The following is a 9,912-nucleotide window of genomic DNA, read 5'->3' as shown; positions in this document are numbered from 1 at the left end:
AAGTTTGTAGTATTCAAGTTAGGAAGTAAACGGTTTGATTTCTTGCAAAGATAAGATAAAGTGTGTGTTTTTTTCACGTTTTCCTCAAGTTCTATGTCCACTTAAGTGTTTTAGATTCAAGCTATGCACTGCTTATGTTCTTCCATATACTGAGAAACACTTTATTCATCTTACCTGCCATCAAATTACACCTGGCAGCACTTCAAAAATCTTCCAGCGTTCCTGGTGAACTCCATGTCCCTTCTTTGCTCTAGGCAGTGACCTCCCCTCCTGTTTTAATAGGAGTGTGTCCAGGTTTTGTGAACCACTTCATATTCCTTCTTCTCCATCTGTGGTCACACTTCTCTTTCTCCATGTTCAGCCATCCTCATATGGTGGTGGGAGAGCCTTGTTTCAGTTGCAGTCACCACTCAAGGTAAATGATCAGGGACCCTGTGCAACAGGACAATTATTCTTGATTTCTAGCTCCAGAGATAAGTACCAAACACTTATCAAAGTAAAGAGAGTCTTTCTCACATAACCTTATCTCTTTCCCACAATTTTTCTAAAATATCAATGTAATTCCATACCTACTTCAGTGATAATCCTGGGAAATTTTGTTAAAATTAACACTACCTTTTCAAAACTCTTTCATTAACACCTTAGCTGTCCATCTGCTGTCTATCCTGTTTGTTTTCTTGGATATAACTGCTGTCCTACCAATCAGCTTTTGGAAAAGCAAATAGAGTGTTGCACAGGCCTTAGAACGACAAATACCACTACATCAGAGACTATAAAGTGGAAGTCTTTATATCTCACTTTGGAGTTACTCATTTAGAGAATAAGTAGCCACATCATACTCATCAGATGTGAACCCTGATCCTTTCTCCCCATCTCTGGCTAGTGAGGCAAGGTCTGTGTGGTTTTGCAATTGTGTCCTAAAGCAATTTGGCTATGGAATATCCCATTTCTAACTTCTTCAATATGTTTTCTGATTTGTTTACATTTTTGCATATAAAACTGTAGTTTGTTCATTTTCACCATTGTAGTATCCCGTTACATCAATATACCACAATAATTTACCCAAATTTGTGCATATACCTACACAGTAAATCTAAACTAGATTTCAATACCATGTTTTCTTTACCACAATAGATGTAATCAAAATATCTATCTCAATTTTTCTCTTAATACTATGTATGAACTCCTCTACCGTATGAGCATAAGCAAGCTTCCCCCATTATGATTGAATGAATAAGCACGTTTCACCATGTAGTTGTATCATAATATTCTTAATCAGAGACAATTTATAAATAATAATATTAATTATTTCACATTGGTATTATCATGATAATGGTTCAGTGAACATACTTGGTGAACATATTGTATAAGTAAATTCTAGAGTACATTTCTGACAGTGGGGTTTCTAGTTGAAAGGTTTAAATATTTTAAGAATTTATTCTTAAGGTTTAACATAGAGATACATGTTGATTGTTAATTAACCAAAAAATATTGAAGGGCTCATCTACAGAGACAAACACTATTAAATATCCCAGACTTTTAAAATAGTCATATCCATTTTCCATAACCTATCATATTGCAAGCAGTTTTTCTTGATTTTTTAAGTTTACATATTACCAATTACATTGTATTTCCATTCCTAATTTTTACTTACCTTAAATCTCTCCATCTACTTTCCACTTATTCCTTTAATTTTCTTAAATCACTAATTTCAGCAATCAATGATTATAGCCTAAATTCATTGTAAATTTTTTTCACTGCAGAGTCAAATATTTCATTTTGGTTACAATTCCGTCACACAATTTTAACTACTTTTTGCTTGTTCTTCATTGAATTTCTTATTGCCTATATTTTTACTTATACACTACACCTTAATTTTACTTTATTTCAGGCAGCACTTGTATCAATTCAATAAGATTCTCTGTTTTCCAGAGTTATTGTTCTTAGAGTTTTCAAAGTACAATCTCCAATCTGGGGTTTTCACTTCCTAGCCATTTTTCACATTTCTACATCTGCAACATCCGTTTGTCACTGTTCTTGGTTGGGTACACAATTTTTGGTGTCCAGTGTTTCCCTCTTGTTTTTTTTTCTCTTATGTATTCCAGGAACTTCCTAACAAAGAACATATTCTCAAATTCGGTACATATTGGCAACTTAGTCTCAAGAAAGTTTGAAAAAAATGTATTCTTTCACTAAATCATATGTGAGTGCCTGCTTGGCCTCTCTGAATAGGATCAAGTTTCTTACACAAATTAACCCTTTATCTGTCATATATGTTCCAGATATAATCTTCCAGCCTGACTTCAGTCTTTTGGTGTTATTAATGGTGTTTTCGACCAATTTATATTTTTCCCAGTAGTGATGTAGTCTATATTCCTATCATTCCTAGGCTGTACCCAACTTGGAAAGAATGTTTCCTATCCAAATTATGAAAAATTACTTCACACTCCCCTAAGAAATTTTTTCTCTCATCACCTTTTTTGGCAACGTTTCCCTTTCTCTGTGAAGTGCCATGCTCCCTACCAATTCCAAAAGAAAACCTATTATAACCTTGCTGATTTATGATTATCCAATCTATATCTTGAAACTCTATCACTTTGCCTAAGAATGAGTCTCCATAAACATATAAACGTTTCCGTAGAGAAGTCTTAACATTATATCAACCCCTGCAGGAATAAACATCACAGATAGAGCACATTTTTTCCAAACTTGCTGCTAATTTTGTGTATCACACTTTACCTAATGATATTATCAGCCTCTTGCTCATTCAAGCAGAAATCACATCAGTGCCTCTGCTCTTATGTATTTTTCCAGGCTCAGATGTAGTCAGAAATCACAAATTTCAACTTTGTTCTTCATATTTACTGGTATCAAGCCAAGCCTCAGCCTTTATGATCTAATACTGTCATCCTAGCTTTTCCTTATTGCTTCTTACGGGAGTAATAGTGTTTTTCTCTGGGTTTCTGAGCATACTGCACCATTCATATGACTCATCACAATACTGCTTAGAATACGTTGTTCAGGCATGTTATCCCCAAACTAGCTAGTTGCTCACATGGGAGAAATATTTGGGGATTTGTATTCTCCTAACCACCTGGCACATTCCAACTTAGGTTGTGTAGAATACGTGTGTGAGTGCATGTGTGAGTGTTCGTGAAGGAAATGAACTTTAACAATTTCTAATTTCTAATTTTCCTCATTACCAATCTAGATGTTGAATGCACCTCTACTTTATGTATTTTAATTTTTAAGTTCTAGAAGGCTGGAACAATTTTGCTGAAATATTTTTGCATTTTTTTCATTCCCCAATAAAATTAGTTAAACTTGCAACCAATCAATAATATTTTCCTTAAGAATGTGTCATCTCTAGTTGTCAGATTCAAAATGTCATATATATCTATTAGATCAAGTTTGTTAGCTTTGTTGCTTAGATCTATCATATTCTACAGCTGATATATCATTTGGTATATCAGTTTCTGAAGGATCTGTGATAAAATCTCTCCCTGCGATGGTGGGTTTAAATTCTCCTTATAGTTCTGTCAATGCTTGCTTTATAGAGTTTAAGGTGGTGATAGTCGATTCATTCACATAGAATTATTTATAGCTTCCTGGTGAATTGAAAATTTTGTCATTATTTTTAAGTGACTTTTAATTATGGTAATGCCTTTTAACTTAAAACCAATTATTTTCTAATATCAATATAACAACATCTGCATTATTTTGTCACATATGTATGTGATATATTTTTAATATATTTACTTTAAATGTTTATATGTTTTAATGTTTTAGATTCTGTCTTTTTAGCCAGAATATAACTAGACTTTTTAAAATCTACTGTTTATGTGTATTTTCTAAACGCAAATTTTTATCTACTTTTATTTATCTGAAAACCACTATGTTTCCTTTTCAATATCTTTTCATGGATTTTCTATTTTTCTGTTTATATTTCCCCATATTTCTTTTGGTCTTCATAACTGATGGACTGTTTTTTGTTTTGTTGTGCTTTTCCAATTTTTTCTTCTACGTATTTGGCAGTTACACACTGTACTAATGTTTAGGTTGCCTCTTTGAACCAGTACATAACTGAATTTTTATAACCTAAATTTTACTTGGAATTTTTTTTTTTTGCCGAGGAAGATTTGACCTGAGCTAACATCTGCTGCTAATCTTCCTCTTTTTGTATGTGAGCTGCTGCCACAGCATGGCCGCTGACAGACAAGTGGCGTAGGTCTGCACCTGGGAACTAAACGTGGGCCGCCAAAGTGGAGCGTGTTGAACTTAACCACTAGGCCACTGGGGCTGGCCCTTACTTGGGAACTTTTATCCAGTTACATTTGCTAGGATAACTGATATATTTCATTTTTACGATTATTTTATATGTTTCTATTTCTCTGATTTTTTCAATTCTTTTTTCTTTTTTATTACGTTCTTAAGGAGTAGTTGAAGTTTTTATTATTTTCCAAGAAGTTCTTTTATTTCATTTAGTTTTCTTCTAATTGTAAGGCATTCAATACATATTATTTTAGTGACATATTTTTAAATATCAAGAAGATAATTAATTTCTTTACCGTATTGCTTAATAATATAAGAAAGTTAGCATGTATTAGGACCATGTGACATTTCAAGCTTACATGTCTCTTATGTTTGAATTGGCCCAGTTTTCTTTTTTGTTTTAGATCCTTTATGTTTTCAATCTTACTAACTCCTTTGATGATCTCATCCAATTAACTGGTTTTAATTATCATTTGTATGTCAATGACTACGAAATTTACATTTCTTATGGTTTATTTACCCTGTACTGTAGACTTATAAGGCCAGCTGTCATCTGTACATCTACATTTGGATGTTCACATGTATTTTAAATATTTGCTATTTAAAACTGAGCTCCTACTTTTAAACAAGTTGTCCTGAAATCTTTTCTATTTCAATTAAAATCAACTCAGTTTCTCCAGGTACTCAGGTGAAAAATACTGGGCTCATTAATTATCTCTCTCTTTTTCTTTCACAGTTGGCCAGGAATATCTGTCAGCATTACCTCACAATATATCTAGAATTTGCACCATACTCATCACCTTCATGTGCTTTCCCTGGTTCAAACTACCACCGTCTCTCACCTGGATTAAAATAATAGACCCAGCAGTATAAGCTTCAGCAAAACAAGAGGTAAAATATCATGCTTCATGTTGCATAGAAGTTTACTTCTCTCTACTATAAATATCTTAAGGAAGGAAGGAGGCTGTACTGAGGGATTCATCCAGGCATGAAGGCACTGATTATCTCACTGCTTTGGCATCTCTTCATCACTTTGGATGCTGTTCTTGCACGTATGCTTAAGTAAGGACACCTGAATTCCGAACTCAGGATATTAAGGAAGTGAATATTTTCAAATATTTTCCTGTTTAAATCATGTAATCAAGAAATTGTATACAGGATGCTCACTTGCCTTTAGCAAGAACTTAGTAAAATGGCCCCACGTAAATAGCCTAGTAAAAGTTGTCTCTAGATATCTATCTACCTACCTAATACGACTTGTATCTGAAGTATTGGTAGTTGCTAACCACTGACGACCCCTCCCTTTTGCCTCATCTATAGTAGGGCTTTTGGCCTTGTGCTCAGGCTATGTCCAAGAACTGTTTGAAATTAAAACCTTCTCATTTGACTGACTATCTGGGTTTGGAAAATATAGTCCTTAATTAAAGTGTATACTTGGTAGCTCAAATTTAATAAACTACTGATTATTAAATATTTTTACAGATTAGTACATTGTGTTTATAACTCAACTGACTGTGGATAATATAACTAAAGGGAAAGGACTATTGGTCACGTATAATTCACTCTTTTGATCAACAATACCTCATATGTAACATTTCAAATAAGCCTTATGAAATAATTAACTAGCTTTTGCATACTTTCACTCAATTTCATTCTTTTATTAGATACTATATTTATAATTGTGAATCACTCCTTTAAATATAGCATTTTGGTAAATGCTATGAGCTCTGTCATTCTTAAAATGTGGCCTAGAAGTCTTGCAAACCAAAATCACCAATGGAGTTGGTAGTCAAGGCAGAATGCGAGGCAAGTGGAACAAGGCATCTAGAGGACATAAACACGTTGGCTCAGGAGCTGTGAGATGCAGTTCTCATCAACCTCTGGCAATTTCATGATGAGTGTCCTCAGGCAAAATTTCTTCACCATCAAATTAAAGGTATCAAACTGTATGACCTCAGATATAACTTCGAACACTAAAACGTGAGCCTCTAAAAGGACACTTTCCACCCTGGGGTGTATATCACCAACTTTGATTAGAATCTTAAAGAGAAAAGAATTCTCATTTGAGTTTTCCTCTTTAGTTCAGTTGAAAGGCATTTTTTTGTGCATATAAAAGATTGACCCAGTAATTTGTGAATAGTTAATCCTAAAATTAATACCTAGGTTGTGTCCTCCTTCAAAAAACATCAATTAAAGACAACATTAAAGTGAGTGTGCAGCAGTTGCAGCACATACATGCGTTCCTCACATCCCAAAAGGGTGGTAGCCAAGGGTATAAAATACTCCCGGAATTCTTGCTGTGAATACAGTGGCCCGTCAAGAGAAGTGGTGAGATTAGACTCAGGAGGATGAGGTGGACTGATAGTCAAAAGACAGTTCAAGCATATGAGTGAACCAGAAATTATAACAAATTGAGGACAGGGATACTTCCCTGACTTCAAACTAGAAAATCGTTGATAGTGATTTGTTGCAGATATGGTGGGACTAATTTATCATTTTCAATTTAATTAGATGAACAAAATGAGTCATAAATTCATCAATAACTTGAAGTTGTGGTTAAATTTTTGGTTGATTTTATTACAGTGAAAGTACTCTACCATATAACTATTCTTTCTCTACCATTCTCCTCTCTACCTTACTCCATCTTCCCTTTTCTCTTTCTTCCTTTCTCTTCTTCTCTCTTTCTTTCTCTCTCTCTCTCCTTCCTTTCTTCATATTGTGGATTTAATGTCCCCTTTCTTTTTGTATCTATAAACCATAATTATTCCAGAGGACCTAAACTTATTTTTTCCTTAATAGCTTTATCAGTAAATTGGTGATGCAATTTTCCCATTTTAACTTATATGTTAAGTGGGTCAACCTAACCCTTCATTTTCTTCAGGAAGATCCACTATGTTATGTAACACTTGGAGAAAGTTGAAATTTGGCTAATCTGAACATATTGGGATTTTGAATTCCTCATCCATACTTACCTACTTTTGAGTTTATTGGAGAATTGCACTGCAAGACCACCAAAATTTTACTTATGGTAGGCATATTACAGTGGAGTTTTTATATACATCATGATGTAACACTTGACATTCTTTTAAAGCTTACAGCCTCCATAACAGTGACATGCTACTGGACATTCTGGTTTGCATTCCAAATCCATTTTCCACATCACAGGGGATTTTGTAAGTGATATGAGCTCTTTTAGACATGGTATCGAGAATTTTAGCTGAAGTATGACATGAATGAAGTGGCATCTTAAAATGCCAGTGGAATTAAAGTAGATAATGGGTTGTAGGCATAGGAAAGTAGAACCATATAGATCACTAGGGATACTGCTTTAGTAATCCTAACAAGTGTGATTGAGATCAGAACAAAGGTATTTACCATTATCGTAGAGAGATAAAGATACTTTCATGAGACACTTTGGGGTAAATTCAAAGGTTTGGTCAATGTTTCACTGAACAGCGAAAGGAGTTAAGTGTTCAGAGAAGAGAGAGAATTAGGGTGGAATCCTGTATTTCTATCTTTTGTGTTTGTTTGGATAGTGATGGTTTTCAGTGAAATAATAAACAATTGGAGGAACAACTTCTTTGAGGTTAATATGTTGTGTTCTCTTTTGGATTTATTCACTTTGAGAGGCCAAAGCAATATTTAAGTGGAGATGTTTAGAAGTCATTTGGATAACACAAGTTCTCAGTCTCAGCAAACAGCAAAAGAGATGGATTGAAGGTCAACAGCATAAAGGAGAGTTTACAGAAGCGAGAGACTCAAACATTGGGTTGGTTATTTACCAGCATGATGGTAGATTTTTTTCAAGTAAAAAAGAAAATTGTATAACACATTTCAATTCTTCAAAGAAGAAATGTGGAATATTAGGGATTTTGGATGGAAATAGTAATGAGAAGGAATAGATAGTAATAGATAAATATGGTAACAATACTGTATTTAGGTATCATTAGGGACTGAGGAGAGAGGCTATCTTTTACTTGAATTGTAGGAATATGAACAAGATCTCTTTAGGAAAGTCACAAGGTAAATAGCTTTCCAGCACAGCTCTTGATTTCTGTTTATGGTAAAATGCATGTTGATGTTTGAAATTTCATTTCAAGATTCTGAATATCCTCTATTTTTTCCTAGTCTAGAAATAACTGCAATGCAACCTCTATTGAGAGTTGTAACTATAGAGGATAATGAATCAGTATTTATTAGACATACAGATGAGATATGACATTTTTTGTGGCTCTCCAGATAATCTCCCATTCTGTAATATTATATTTATCCTTCAACTCCCACTTTTCACACATAAACACACACACACATGCATGTGCACACGTACATACACCACAATGAGTCACAATTCTTCACAAAGTCATCTCATATAAGTGACATAAGATGGGAAAAACTGTTGTCTTCCAAAAAAATTCATTTATTAATATAAAAGTTTGTGCAGTGTGAGTACCATTATGACTTAATTCTTCTGAAAAAAATTAGATTTAGTAGGGGGTACAAATTGTTTATTGAGCATATTAATGTAAAAAGAACTACATTAATGTACATCAGTTATTAATGCAGAGGGATAGATAGATGAATGATTACCCATGTTATATCTTTTTGTTTTTCTTTTTTTGAAGATGATTGGCCCTGAGCTAACATCTGTTGCCAATCTTCCTCCTTTTTTCCTTTTTTCTCCCCAAAGCCCCAGTAGATAGTTGTATGTCATAGCTGCACATCCTTCTGGTTGCTCTACGTGCAACCCTGCCTCAGCATGACTTGATGAGCGGTGCATAGGTCTGCGCCCAGGATCCGAACCGGCGAACCCCAGACTGCCGAAGCAGAACACGGGAACTTAACTGCTACACCACCGGGCTGGCCTCTGAACTTCATATCTTGAATCATTATTAGCTGCCTAAATCTGAATATCCAAGGGGTGTATAATCATTTACATAGAGTTGTCTTATTCAATCAGTCACTGCAGGAAAAAAAAATTTCAGATAGATCATATTGATTCCTAAATCTGCTGCTAGTTTTGAGTATCATATTTTGCCTAATGATTATTATTAGCGTTTTGATCATTCACACAAAAATCACGTTTTTTCACATCTTTGTAGAAAACCACGTATTCTCACTCTTATATATTTTTTTCCAGTCTTAGATCTAATCAATAATCACAAATTTCAACTGCGTTTTTCACATTTACTATTATCAGTCCTTGTTTCAGGCTCTTATGATCCCATGTTTAAGTTACTAATACACATTTTTAATAATTTTCCCTTCTTTTAAACTCTTGTCTTTGTATGCCAATCTATGGTTAGCTGCCAGAATTGTTTGCTAAAGGAAAAATCTTTTAGACTGTTCTTCTTTAAAACTTGATTAATAATTTTTGCCTATAAATTAAAATCCAAGCCCATAATACCATTGAAGACTACCTAATGTCTCCTATTTTTTTATTTTTAAAGGACAATTTTATTCTACTCTTCCCCCCCCCCCCAAAGCCCCAGTAGATGGTTATACGTCATAGTTGCACACCCTTCTAGTTGTTGTATGTGGGACGTGGCCTCAGCATGGCCGGAGAAGCAGTGCGGTGCGTCTGTGCACGCCCGGGATCCGAACCACGGCCGCCCGCAGCAGAGGGCGCGCACCCAACTGCTA

This window comes from Ceratotherium simum, chromosome 8, assembly GCF_057802395.1.
Source record: "Ceratotherium simum simum isolate JZ-2026a chromosome 8, ASM5780239v1, whole genome shotgun sequence".
NCBI lineage: Eukaryota > Metazoa > Chordata > Mammalia > Perissodactyla > Rhinocerotidae > Ceratotherium > Ceratotherium simum.
This window is presented reverse-complemented; position numbering follows the sequence as displayed.